The sequence below is a fragment of the Cupressus sempervirens genome, chromosome 4 (assembly GCF_028749045.1).
Source record: "Cupressus sempervirens isolate cs-2001-9-10 chromosome 4, ASM2874904v1, whole genome shotgun sequence".
Classification (NCBI taxonomy): domain Eukaryota; kingdom Viridiplantae; phylum Streptophyta; class Pinopsida; order Cupressales; family Cupressaceae; genus Cupressus; species Cupressus sempervirens.
Genome location: NC_143121.1, coordinates 48833721 through 48848997, shown reverse-complemented (window position 1 = coordinate 48848997; position 15277 = coordinate 48833721).

The following is a 15277-nucleotide window of genomic DNA, read 5'->3' as shown; positions in this document are numbered from 1 at the left end:
CTTTGGCTATTTTAAAAATTTGGCTTTAAACCAAATTTGGGGATAAATTGTTAATAAATTAACAAATAAACCTATTTTTATATAGGTGGTTGGCGGATTAATATGGTTTAAAAATAACCTGTGCCAAATTTATCCTCAAGCACTGAAATAGCGCAACGGCCCATCCAATTTTGGACAGCCCGCCGGTCGACGGTTCAAACCCCGCCGACAACTTTTTAAAAAGCCCATTTCTGACAGCAAAGGTTATATAAAACATCATGCCAATTTAGACTTAAAGACAGCCTATGGTGCAATGGTCACCGCCACAAGGCCTGCAACTTGGAGGTTATGTGTTCGAATCTCATACCAAAATTTTGCTTGAAAAGACAAAGTTTCCCTTGCCACTACGCGCCACATGGCACAATGTAACTTGCCAACCATGACACGTGTCATTAGACGATTAGACCCGATTGACTGCACTTGCCATGTCTGCCACATCATGTACTGATTGTTATGCCATGTGTCATTATTTTAAACTGCCACAACACCATGCTGATGTCATCATACGAACATGCCACATCATTGGTCAACCCTTTTCCTGGGTAAACTTTGACCACTCATAACTTTTGCATATGAACTCCTTTTTCGACGAAACGAATGTCGTTGGAATCATGACGACGAGACCTTTTCAGTGATGCCAACTTTGACCAAGTTCTTGATTATGAATTTTTTCACCTTTTTTCTCGTCCCTGATCTTTGAGTTGGCCAATGTTTGACCAAGCTTGGACCAGTGATATCTTGCACAAATGGACTCCTTTTTCGCCTGTTCAAGTTGTGCCAAATTCAGAATTTTATGCTCTATGCGATGGCATTGCTTTCGAGAGAAATTGGAACACTTCAATTTTAGGTCCTGAAGATCCTCCTGGATCACTAAAACTGACCAAAATCCCTTTACCTATCTTGGGATAGTTCAGAATAATTTTTAAGATCTTTAATAACAGTCCTTTATGATAACCTCGGGCTTCAGGACTCAATTCTTGTGACATTTTTGAAACTAATTGACCTTTCTAATGCTTAAAAGACTCATAAACCTTCACTTAATCCCATGACTCTACCAAAGTGCCATATGTGGCTTGTTTGGAAACATTTTGACATATTTTTCAATTACATTGCATTTATTTGCATTTGATATGCATTTTATGACTCTTTCACCCCATTTATCAACCTAGTACATTCTAGGACTCCCTTTGCCCATGAAATTTTACTACATTACATAAATGACCCTTGTCCTTTCATCTTGATGCCAAGAATGGCTTACAACTTGAACTTTAATGATTACAAACATATAAAAAGGGACCTTCATAGGGTCTTATTACATCAAATGTTCTAACATGGCCATGTTGGTTATCTTGAGACCTTAATGTGTTCTCATGCCTTCAACCTTGACCTTGATGCTCCTGCATCATTCTCCCAAGGATCAAAGCAATCCATGTAAAAGAATGATGGTCTGAGATCTCAATGTAAAAGTCTTGAAAAATCAATAAAATTTTGTATTTCACTGTCACATTATAACTGTTACAAACAGTGATCGATGCAATTTGGTTTGTTTCAAAGTTTGTAAGTCTTTTGGCATAAAAAAGCTTTGTATTTGAATCCTAAATATTTAGAATTCTTTTAACATGACTTATTAACATTTGGATAGTGAAATTTTAAGAGAAAGAAGTCATTTTGTTTGCTGTAATAAGACAGTCACGTGACAGATTTAACTCTGTTGTGTTATTTTAATGAGTAAAAGCCCCTCCCACTTTATGCAGATGGTTGTTTCTAGTGGAAGGAGGGTTTAACATGTATGATACTTCTTGTAGGTATTGCTTTCATGCAGGAATGTCCAATGAGATTGGAGAAGAAGGTCTCTAGTTGAGACAGAGTGTTGTTTGGGAACACTTGGTGGTTGGAACAGTCAAGGTCTGGAGATTCCTTCCACATGAGGGCTTTATTTTATTGCACAGAAGATCATGTTAGGATTAAGTGAAGGTGTCAAATCCATTAAGAGGGTCTAAAAACTTTGGAGAGGTGAGTTTGGCAAAACCCTAGGCTAATGCACCTAGAAAGGAGAGAGTGATGATTGGACAAGAAAAACTTCATGGAATCTCCTGTGAATGTGAAAATAATTTTTTTGGGGTTAGGATACAACTTTTTTTGAGGTTAGATGGTTTGGGGAATGAGATCTACTAGTGGTTGCTTTGTAACAATAGGGCTAAAAGAGGGCTAATTATGAGTAGCAGTGTTGGTTTGGGAATTTGGTCCAAGGAAGTAGCATGAGAATTTTTAGTATGTTGTATAGTGTCCAAAAGGGTATCATGATATGGTCTTTGTTTTTTGAGTGTTTTGGGAAAGGTGAGAGAAACTAGTCTAAAACTGATTAGGTAGGGATAATTGGGAATATGCCTAGTGAAGGGCTAGAACTGAGTTTTGGTATTAGATGATAAGTTGAAGATTTTGGAACCATGGGAATAGGTTAATTGAAGTTGTATGAAGTGAGTGAATGTGGAGAAAACACCTCGTTAAAGTGAAGACAAGATTACAGCCTATTGGGCATTGTGAGTATTTGATAACTTGTTAACAAGATTGCTTAGATGAATCCAATGGATGGATTGAGGGACAAAGATTATGTTTATAAGATGTAGAGCCTATGATGGCACATGAGAATGATATGTGCACTCTGATGCAATTTGGAATTGATTGGATCAAGGAGAGTGATCCTATGAAGAAACTTGTTTGTGTTATGAGCACACTAGATAAGTCCCTCTATATGAGAACAAAGGGACCAGTGCATTAAAGATGACAAAGACTCCTAGATGATGAAACCTAGAACTTATCAACTCCCAATCAAACCTTGCTGATGGATTAGTAGTTTTGTTTTGACACTATCAGACATTATGTTATGGATTCAACAGTTATATGATTAGTTAGATGGTTTATTATCTCATGTGCTTTATTATGGATACTTACCCCATACTTGCATGTGTATGGCATGCGTATTTTCTTATTGTATGGCATTTCTGATATGGTTAAGGAAGGGAGTCATAGTCACCTGCTTAGTCGGGATCTACACGATGCACCACTTCCTGCCATTGTTTGTTTAGCTTAGCATTATATATATTGTATGTACATGCATGGTTTTTCTGCAGGTTGTAGGTACTGGGTATCAACTTCCCTGAATTTCCAGGATGAGCATACCCTATTATACTATCTCAATGATAAGAGAAGGGAGATAAATTCTCAAGTCCAAATCCCAAACCCTTAAGCCATTTGTCCTAGTGAGGTAGGACAAGTATATGGATATTTTACCCATCGAATGTGTCGGATGACATAATTCGTGATTTTTAACCCTTTAGACTGATTTTGTGTGAATTGCTCTATGATGGGTTTTAATATTTTATCATGGAGGTCTATGGTGAATTTTTTATTAATTAAATCTTAATAAATAGATTTAATTAATTAATTGATTACTTGAGAAAATTAATATAAAATATCATGTTATTTGATATTTTGATTATAATTAATTAAATGAGAATTAATTGAGGAAAGAGGAATTAAATAAAAGAAAATTAGAAATTAAAATTAATAATAATAATAAAATAATAATAAAGTAATAAATAAATAATAATAATAAAAGTTATAAAAATTGAAATGAAAGTTATAAATATTTAAATGGAAATTATATAAAAAGTAAATTGGAGTTATAAGCTTGCATGAGAGTTAACGCACCTTTCTATTTCTCATATGTCAACAACATGGAGGTTAGTGCATCAATTAAGCACATGGTGTCTACAACCCTATGACTCATCTAGAAGGTTGGAAAAGATCCATGCTTAGTTGGTGACACCTTCTAGCTGTGTCTATGAGCATTCTAGATGTTTCTTGAGAGCTCTTTATATTCAGGCATTCCTAGAAGCTTAGACATAGTGTTGGAGAGCAATTGGAGCATTGGAGGACTCGAGAACTCTGAAGAAGGGAGCTTGCTCTGCGGGTTTTCTGAGGAAGAGTGAATTAGCATCAGAATTCGGGTAGATTCTTGTGATTTTACTTATGCTATTTCCGCATCTTGCATTCCCTATCTTCATCGTGTCTTCCATATGTCTTTTGAGGATTTTCCTATTTTTATTATATGCATTCTCAATATGGGTAGTTACATTTATTTGAGAAACTTATATGCATAGATCTGAAAGGAACACGGGGCTAGGGTTTAAATTGTTGCAAAATCTATTAGATTAATATTTGGATTAATTTGAGATCAAAGTTTATAGGAAATTTTTGAAAATTAGAATTTCTAAATACATCGTGTATATACATGTTTATATTTTCAATCTGCATACACATACATATATATATATATATATATACATATACATATATATATACATATATATACATATACATATATATATACATATATATATACATATATATATACATATATATATATATATATACATATATATATATGTATATATAATATATATTTATTAAATTAAAAACCGAATATCATTAATCGAAAACATTTTTGAAAAAATGTTAAACTTTATTTAAAAATTGAATCGCATACTGGTGAATGGAAAATCGCGTATGCAATATCTAAAAAAATGATATGCATGAATGGGGGGGATGAGACCCGCACCCTTGTGTCCACGGCATCACAGTGTACCGGCTGTCATAGGTACTGCGACAGCAGGGGTACACAGTACCCACTAACGTCGCAGGCCCTGCGACCACAGGGCCCTGCGTACCACTGAAGGTACTCACCGATATGTATAAATGTGTGTCGATTCATATGAATTCGACTTTCATTGATATTAAATTTTTATATATGTTTTCAATCGAAATTATTACTAATTCATTTTTTGTAAAATGCAATAATAATTTATATATTTATATATGTATGTATATATATATATATATGTATATATAAATATAAATAAATAAATATATATATATATATATATATATATATATATATGTACATATATAATATGTAAATATGTTAATAATAATTTGAATTATAATTATATAATTGATAAATGATTTATACCAAAGGTTCATAATGGTGAACTCTTGTATAATTTTCAAGATTTAATTAATTGCTTTATAAAGTATATGAAATTTAATGATAGTTTGGTGGGGGACGTTTTCAAACAAAGTTTAAATTTGGAAGATGGATTTTTAAGGAAAACTTTTATTCATCCAAAACATACAACATGTTCCTCCATTCATTCTCCAAACTTGGAAACATAAATTAAGACCTCTACATTTAAATTCAAGTTTGTAAATTTAGCAAAACCAAAACATGTGTTAGCATTGTGTATTCTTTATGCTATTGTTTTGGGTTTTTGGGTTGACTAGTGTTGACCAGTTAGAGGACGTCTACCAGAGGCTTGGGATTTATGTGATTGTGATGTCATGATGATGTTTTAAACTCGATCTTTATAAACCCAACCATGGTTATGTGATGGAATGCTCTATGTATTGGTTGTAATTATTGATTTTTATAGTTGAGATTCTTATGTATGAGACACTTGACTTAACCATTTTTGGTCATCGATTAGTTATCCTTGGTTATTTTCTATTCGCCATGATGGGACTGAAATGTGGATTTATTCTTGATGATGTCATGTTGTGACATGCTTGACTCAACCATTTTTGGAGTCTTCGATCAGTATGATTGAGATATATTTTGGTTATTGAGAACCATTGAATACTTTTGATTATCAGTGATACTTCAGTTTCCAATAGAGAACTGTTGTGATCATGATTTTCTATGGATGCTTGCTCATGGAGATTTGATGCTTTTATGCATATTTGATGATTTTATTATGGATTATCTTTTGTGATTTTGAGATTTATGATTCCATGAGCTTAGGGTAGGATATCTGCATGTAGTGTCAGGAAGTGGCTTGCAATGGAGGCCGGGGCCCTAAGAGGCTGCCAGGGTAACTCATTGTAAGTTGGATTAATAAGTGATAACATTCACACCTAATACTAACTGAATGAACCTAAAAAGATAAGAGTTTTGGTTCTCGCCCATGCCATGAGTTCTTGTACAGGCTAGGATGGGAGTAGTGAGAAGGCATGGTTGCAACCTTGCATTCCATGGTATGCCTCATTAGTATGAGAGGATACTAGTGGCCACATGAGATCAGTATGGACCCGTGGAGTTTAGCTAACTACCAGGGTAACTTGTATGTGATAAATGCGATGACACTTTCCCACTTGCATAGTAGGTTCCTACATGTCATTGTGTGCCTCTGGGATTAGATGTCGGATTTTGTGTTTGGAACCTTTTAGTTAGTATACTTTTAGGATTCCTGGATTTATAGAGATTTGTGTTATGTGCTTTTGGATAGCCTATTTGGGACTTGAGATTATCTCCTCATCACAGTGGGAGTGGACCACTTAGGTACCACACAGTCGGGTGGTTGTGTATTTTCCACTCTTATCATTTGAGATTTATTGAGACATCGTGGCTGATGCGTCCTTCATGATGGTGGATATGTATCCTTTCATTGATGATTAGCATATGTTAGATGATGTTATCTTATGCTTATATTTGCATGTTAGATTTTTTTTGCATATGATATAGTATATGTTAGGAGTGGCATTCCTACTATGTTAATACTAATGATCTCTTCGGTGATTTGGAATGTTACGTACAGAGGGATGGCTAGGATCCATGATGGTCAATGATACTATTAACGGTTGGGAGGAATTGTGCAATTAGTTTATTATGTTTGATCTTTATGATGGATGTATATGTCTTCTATGATGATGTATCATGTGATTATCTTTACTTGATGTATCATGGATTAGAATAGGATGATGTACCTTATTCTATATATGTATATTCTTTTGAGCTAGTCATACCCTGTGTCATGTATAGTGGATGATTGAGTATTTGAAATGTAATGTATAAACATTGGACTTATCATTATTATTTCATGTGGTGGTTATACTAGATGGATTCATGTATGTTAGTTGTTTAGATGTAATTCAACGTTAAGGGATCCTTAAAGAATATAATCAGTTGTGTATATTATGTTTACTTTTAGATGGACATTGCTATTGCTTCTATTATTGTGCATAAGTTATATGTGGTATTTAGTCTCATGTTAAAAAAAAATGCTACCAAACTTAGTGAAATTCTAGGTTAATTCTTTGGATCCCTTGATGGGGCATTACATTTGGTATCAGAGCCCGAGTTTCTACATTGGGAGCTCTGGATATTTTGGAAAAACTAGGAACTTTGAACTATCAAGTGTATCTTTTCAAACTTGAAACTAGGTGAATTGGAACAAAACTTGAATTGTTACTTGAATATTTTTCATACTTCAACACTTAGTTTCAAAACTAAAATTTTTACTTAAACTTAAACAAAGAACTGAATTTAGTCTAATGCAGTAGTACCTTGTACTGTTGTAGGATGGTATCTGGGACTAGGTCTTCTATTAGAGGCCATGGTCATGGTAGAGCTATCAGTGTCCATGAGTGTGCTCATGAGGGATCAGCTCATGTAGAGAGTAGGGAAGAGCAGACTAGTATGCAGAAGGAAGAGAGCCGTAGAGAGGACCAAGCTGAGACTGAAGAGGTTGGTTTGAGACGAATGATGTAGACTATTCTAGAACGTCTACCTCTTGTTCAAGAACAACCCAAAGCATACCAAACAGAACAAGAGCATAGACCCAGGTCTAGGAGTCCTCGAAAGGATCGTCAGAGGTCCATTGTGTCCGCTCAGATGAAGGATCTTTAATGATCTAAGGTGAGGTCTTTCAATGGGCAAGGTTTTGGTTATGTGGCCAAACAGTGGCTTATTTCCCTCAACAGGATTTTTTCCATGCAGGAGTTTGACAGCAATGTTAAGGCAAGATTTACGATCGCTAATTTGGAAAATTTTGGGGCCACTTGGTGGACAATTGAGGAGAAGAAGCTGGGAATCAATATAAGCAGTGTCACATGGGAGTTATTCCTAGAGAGTTTTCATGAACGATTCCTACCAGAGGAATGGAAACAGTAAAGGGCTGATGAATTTCATAATCTTAGATAGTACACTTTTTCAGTGACCAAGTATAAGCGTAAGTTTTATGAGCTCATGTCTTTTTTAGGGTTTAGTGAAAATTCAGCTCAGTTGACACAACACTTTATTAGGGGTTTGAACAACCATATAATTGGGGGTGTCAAGGTATTTGAGCCAAAAACCCTCAAGGATGCGGTACATTGAGCAATCCTTGTTGAGAAAAGTGTCAACCTTGGTCATGGAGGTTTTGTAGGAGCGCCAACAACATCTAGATCTAAAGGCAACTGCAATTCAGGTGGTAACAAGAAGTCTTCTTTCTCTAAGGGGAAACAGTATCAACAGTAGTCTCAGCAGACACAGCAACAGAAGGGACCAAATTCTTAGACTCAAGGTGGTGGCAAAGGTTCTAATTCCAAGAACAACCACAATGCTCAATGCAATAAACAAAATCAGCCTAATCAGCCAACTTAGAGTAGCCAGTCTTTTGTTAGCAGGAACAATCGTTAACAATCAAATGTACCACCTATGGGTAGAGGGTCTAGCAGAAATACAAAATGTTTTTCATGTGGTCAGATTGGACATTATGTCGCTTAGTGCCCATAGCAAGCACCTCAGTTTTCAGGACCTAAGCCTATAGTAGGTGATGCAAGTAGAGCTCATAAATTTTTTGCAGCAGTAGATCACCATCAAGTAGATCATCAGGGAATAGTGTTTGAGACCACAAGTGCTATTCGAGGTATATCTCTTTCAGTATTGTTTGATTCAAGAGCTAAAGATTCATTTATTTCACCATCTATAGTTTCTAAGTGTAAGCTAGATGCGGTGAAGCAAGATCATGGTTGGCAAGTGGAAGTAGCCTCAGGCATTAAGGTCTCCATAGATTCTGTAGTTTATAAGTGTGGACTTAGCTTAGGAAGCTTTGATACTGTAGTGGATCTTTGAGTCATACCCCTTGGTTCCTATGATGTGGTTTCAGGCATGGACTGGCTTGGATCTCATAGAGCCAGTATAGATTGCAGGAAGAAGATTATTATGTGCGAATTCTTCAAATCAGAGATTCAGTATTTAGGGCATGTTATTTTAGGTGATGGTATTTCAGTGGATCCTACAAAGATTCAGGCAATAATAGATTGGTCGACACCGACTAATGTGTCAGAGATTCATAGTTTCATGGGTCTAGTTAGTTATTATCGGAGATTTGTCCAGAACTTCTCTTCAGAGGAAAGGAAAGAAGTTTGTGTGGATAGAGAAATGTGAGGAAGCTTTCCAGAAGCTCAAGGAGCTTTTGACTAGTGCACCTATTTTAGCCGTACGTGACCTAGAAGGAGTTTTCATGGTGTGTACATATGCTTCTCTTGAAGGGATTGGGGCAGTGTTGATGCAGAATGGACGGGTGATTGCGTATGAATCATGCAAGCTCAAGGATCATGAGTTAAATTATCCTACACATGATCTTGAGTTAGTAGTAGTAGTTCATGCTTTGACAAGATGGAGTCATTTCTTGCTGGGGCACAGATTTGAGCTACATAGTGATCATCATAGTCTTCAGTACATTTTCACCCAGCCTAATTTGAATGCTCGCCAGAGGCGATGGATGGAGTTTTTATGCGAGTATGATTTTGAGGTTAAGTACATTCAGGGTAAGGAGAATGTGGTGGTGGATGCTTTGAGTCACAGGAGACATGTGGTATCATCGATGACTCTTAGTGTGGATTTGAGGAGTCAGATTCTTCAGGCACTTCCTACAGATTCTTGGTATCAAGAAGTGTGCAGAGAGATTGATTCAGGAAGACCTTTGGAAGGTAAGTTTGCAGGTTACATTTGAGAATCAGATGGTCTTTTGAGACATTTGGGGAAGATTTATGTGTCATTGTTGGATGAGCTTCGCACTTTGATTTTAGCACAAGCCCATTGTACACCTTACTCAGCACATCTAGGTGTTAAGAAGATGCATGCTGATTTGAGATGTTTGTTCTTTTGGTCTGGGATGAAGTGAGACATTGCTGATTTTGTGGCTAGGTGCCTTGAGTGTCAAAGAGTTAAGGTAGAACATCAGCACCCGGCTGGACTTTTGCAGCCTAATCTCATTCCTTCTTGGAAATGGGATATCATCTCCATGGACTTCTTAGTAGGATTACCTATGACTGTTTGACGTCATGATGCTATCATGATCACCATTGATCGGTTGACTAAGGTGGTGTATTTCTCACCGATCAGGTCTTCCTACATAGCAGCTTCTATTGCTAATGTCTTCATGCGTGACATTGTGAGATTACATGGTATTCCTAGAAAGATTATTTCTGACAGGGATCCTGTATTCACATTGCATTCTGGACATCACTGCAACATGAGATTGGAGCATAGTTAAACTTTAGTTCAGCATATCATCCAAAAACTGATGGTCAGACAGAAAGGGTGAATTAGGTTTTGGAGGATATGCTACGGATGTATGTGGTGGATAGGCAGACACATTGGGAGGACTATCTCTACCTAGTGGAGTTTTCTTACAACAATGGGTATCATAGTTCTATTGGCATGGCACCATTTTAGGCATTATATGGAAATCTTTGTTGTACACCCTTGAGTTGGGATAGCCTTGAGGATCACATCCTATTGGTTCCTGAGATGCTTCATGATATGGAGCAATAGGTAGTGCATATCTGTGAGCACTTGACTATGGCACAAGATAGGCAGAAGAAGTATGTTGATGCTAATAGGACTGAAAAGCAGTTTGTTGTGGGTGATAAGGTTTTCTTGAGAGTGCGTCCATGAAAGAGTCTGATCTGATATGGAAAGGGTTCTAAGCTAGCACCTCACTTTGTGGGACAATTGGAGATTTTAGAGAGGATTGGCCCGGTTGCTTACCGCCTTGCTCTACCACCCAACCTAGCTCACATTCATGATGTTTTCCACGTTTCAGTGCTTCAGCAGTATATTCCTAATATTGTACATGTTCTTGATTGGAATGTGTTGCAAGTAGAGGATGGGCAGCTAGCTTTGGAGCCAGTTCGTATTCTAGAGCAGTGCGAGTTGACCCTCAGGGGTCGAACCATCGAGCAGGTAAGGGTCCAATGGGACCCTACTGATGATTCTTCAACTACATGGGAGGATGCAACTAGATTGTGAGAGTTATATACCTACTTGTTTGTAGGCTTCCAGGAGTAAGCCTAACCCAAGGGGGGGGTGGATGTAGTGCCTACCCTCGTTCACATCTTTTTTTGGACATAATGTTACTATTATCAGACTATGATAGACTAGTTTTATGTTTATGGATTAGTAGTTTTGTTTTGACACTATCAGACATTATGTTATGGATTCAGTGGTTATATGATGAGATTATTTAGACTTTACATTTCATGTATGCATGATGATCATTACATTACTTTTAGTTATTGTTGATGATTAGTTAGATGGTTTATTATCTCATGTGCTTTATTATGTATACTTACCCCATACTTGCATGTGTATGGTGTGTGTGTTTTCTTATTGTATGGCATTTCTGATATGGTTAAGGAAGGGAGTCGTACTCACCTGCTTAGTCGGGATCTACATGATGCACCACTTCCTGCCATTGTCTATTTAGCTTAGCATTATATATATTGTATGTACATGCATAGTTTTTCTGCAGGTTGTAGGTACCAGGTATCGACTTCCCTAAATTGCCAGGATGAGCATACCCTATTATACTATCTCAATGATAAGAGAAGGGAGATAAATTCTCAAGTCCAAATCCCAAACCCTTAAGCCATTTGTCCTAGTGAGGTAGGACAAGTATTTGGATATTTTACCCACCGAATGTGTCGAATGACATAATTCGTGATTTTTAACCCTTTAGACTGATTTTGTGTGAATTGCTCTATGATGGGTTTTAATATTTTATCATGGAGGTCTATGGTGAATTTTCTATTAATTAAGTCTTAATAAATAGATTTAATTAATTAATTGATTACTTGAGAAAATTAATATAAAATATCATGCTATTTGATATTTTGATTATAATTAATTAAATGAGAATTAATTGAGGAAAGAGGAATTAAATAAAACAAAATTAGAAATTAAAATTAATAATAATAATAAAATAATATTAAAGTAATAAATAAATAATAATAATAAAAGTTATAAAAATTAAAATGAAAGTTATAAATATTTAAATAGAAATTATATAAAAAGTAAATTGGAGTTATAAGCTTGCATGAGAGTTAACACACCTTTCTATTTCTCATATGTCAACAACATGGAGGTTAGTGCATCAATTAAACACATGGTGTCTACAACCCTATGACTCATCTAGAAGGTTGGAAAAGACCCATGCTTAGTTGGTGACACCTTCTAGCTGTGTCTAGAAGCATTCTAGATGTTTCTTGAGAGCTCTTTATATTTAGGCATTCCTAGAAGCTTAGACATAGCATTGGAGAGCAATTGGAGCATTGGAGGACCCAAGAACTCTGAAGAAGGGAGCTTGCTCTGCGGGTTTTCTGAGGAAGAGCGAATTAGCATCAGAATTAGGGTAGATTCTTGTGATTTTACTTATGCTATTTCCGCATCTTGCATTCCTTGTCTTCATCGTGTCTTCCATATGTCTTCTGAGGATTTTTCTATTTTTATTATATGCATTCTCAATATGGGTAGTTACATTTATTTGAGAAACTTATATGCATAGATCTAAAAGGAACACGGGGCTAGGGTTTAAATTGTTGCAAAATCTATTAGATTAATATTTGGATTAATTTGAGATCAAAGTTTATAGGAAATTTCTAAAAATTAGAATTTCTAAATAAACCGTGTATATACATGTTTATATTTTTAATCTACACACACACACACACACACACACACACACACACACACATATATGTATACATGTTTATATGCTATGATGTTTTTTTAATTTTGCAAGTATATATATATATATATATATATGTATATATATATATATATGTATATATATATATATGTATATATATATATGTATATATATATATATATGTATATGTATATCTATATATATATATGTATATATATATATATACATATATATACATATACTTTCATATATATATATATACATACATATGTATATATAATATATATTTATTAAATTAAAGATCGAATATCATTAATCGAAAACATTTTTGAAAAAATGTTAAACTTTATTTAAAAATCGAATCGCATACTGGCGAATGGAAAATTGCATATGCGATTTAAAAAAAAATGATATGCATTAATAGGGGGGGATGAGACCTGTGCCCCCATGTCACTGCATCACAGTGTACCGACTGTCGTAGGTACTGTAATGGCAGGGGTACACAGTACCCATTGACGTCGTAGGCCCTACAACCGTAGGGCCCTGCGTACCGCTGAAGGTACTCACCAATATGTATAAATGTGTGTCGATTCATATGAATTCGACTTTCATTGATATTAAATAAATATATATATATATATGTATGTATGTATGTATGTATGTATAAAGAGGGGTAAACGATTTGACCTGGAGCTATGAACCAGTGAGGCCACAAATGGGGGACCTCATCCCAATGATATTTGAACCTTGATGGCAAGGATAACAACGCAACAACTTAACCATCACAACATGCCACTATTGGCAATATTAAATTTTTATATATGTTTTTAATCAAAATTATTATTAATTCAATTTTTGTAAAATGCAATAATAATTTATATATTTATATATGTATGTATATATATATATTTAAATATAAATATATATATATATATGTATATATATATATATATATATATATATATATATATATATATATATATATATATATATATATATATATATATATAAAATATGTAAATATGTTAATAATAATTTGAATTATAATTATATAATTGATAAATGATTTATACCAAAGGTTCATAATGGTGAACTCTTGTATAATTTTTAAGATTTAATTAATTGTTTTATAAAGTATATGAAATTTAATTGATAGTTTGGTGGGGGACATTTTCAAACAAAGTTTAACTTTGGAAGATGGATTTTTAAGGAAAACTTTTATTCATCCATTCATTCTCCAAACTTGGAAACATAAATTAAGACATCTACATTTAAATTCAAGTTTGTAAATTTAGCAAAACCAAAACATGTGTTTGCATTGTGTATTCTTTATGCTATTGTTTTGGGTTTTTGGGTTGACTAGTGTTGACCACTTATAGGACGTCTACCAGAGGCTTGGGAGTTATGTGATTGTGATGTCATGATGATATTTTAAACTTGATCTTTATAAACCCAGCCATGGTTATGTGATGGAATGTTCTATGTATTGGTTGTAATTATTGATTGTTATAGTTGAGATTCTTATGTATGAGACACTTGACTTAACCATTTTTGGTCATCGATTAGTTATCCTTGGTTATTTTCTAGTCACCATGATGGGACTGAAATGTGGATTTATTCTTGATGATGTCATGTTGTGACATGCTTGACTCAACCATTTATGGAGTCTTCGATCAGTATGATTGAGATATATTTTGGTTATTGAGAACCATTGGATACTTTTGATTATCAGTGATACTTCAGTTGCCAATAGAGAACTGTTATGATCATGATTTTCTATGGATGCTTGCTCATGGAGATTTGATTCTTTTATGCATATTTGATAATTTTATTATGGATTATCTTTTGTGATTTTGAGATTTATGATTCCATGAGCTTAGGGTAGGATATCTGCATGTAGTGTTGGGAAGTGACTTGCAATGAGGGCCGGGGCCCTAAGAGGCTGCCAGGGTAACTCATTGTAATTTGGATTAATAAGTGATAACCTTCACACCTAATACTAACTCAATGAACCTAAAAAGATAAGAGTTTTGGTTCTTGCCCATGCCTTGAGTGCTTGTATAGGCTAGGATGGGAGTAGTGAGAACGCATGGTTGCGACCTTGCATTCCATAGTATGCCTCGTCAGTATGAGAGGATACTAGTGGCCGCATGAGATCAGTATGGACCCGTGGATTTTAGCTAATTGCCAAGGTAACTTGTATGTGATAAATGTGATGAAACTTTCCCACTTGCATAGTAGGTTCCTACATGTCATTGTGTGCCTCTAGGATTAGATGTCAGATTTTGTGTTTGGAACCTTTGAGTTAGTATACTTTTAGGATTCCTAGATTTATAGAGATTTGTGCTATGTGTTTTTGGATAGCCTGTTTGGGACTTGAGATTATCTCCTTAGCACGGTGGGAGTGGACCACTTAGGTACCACAT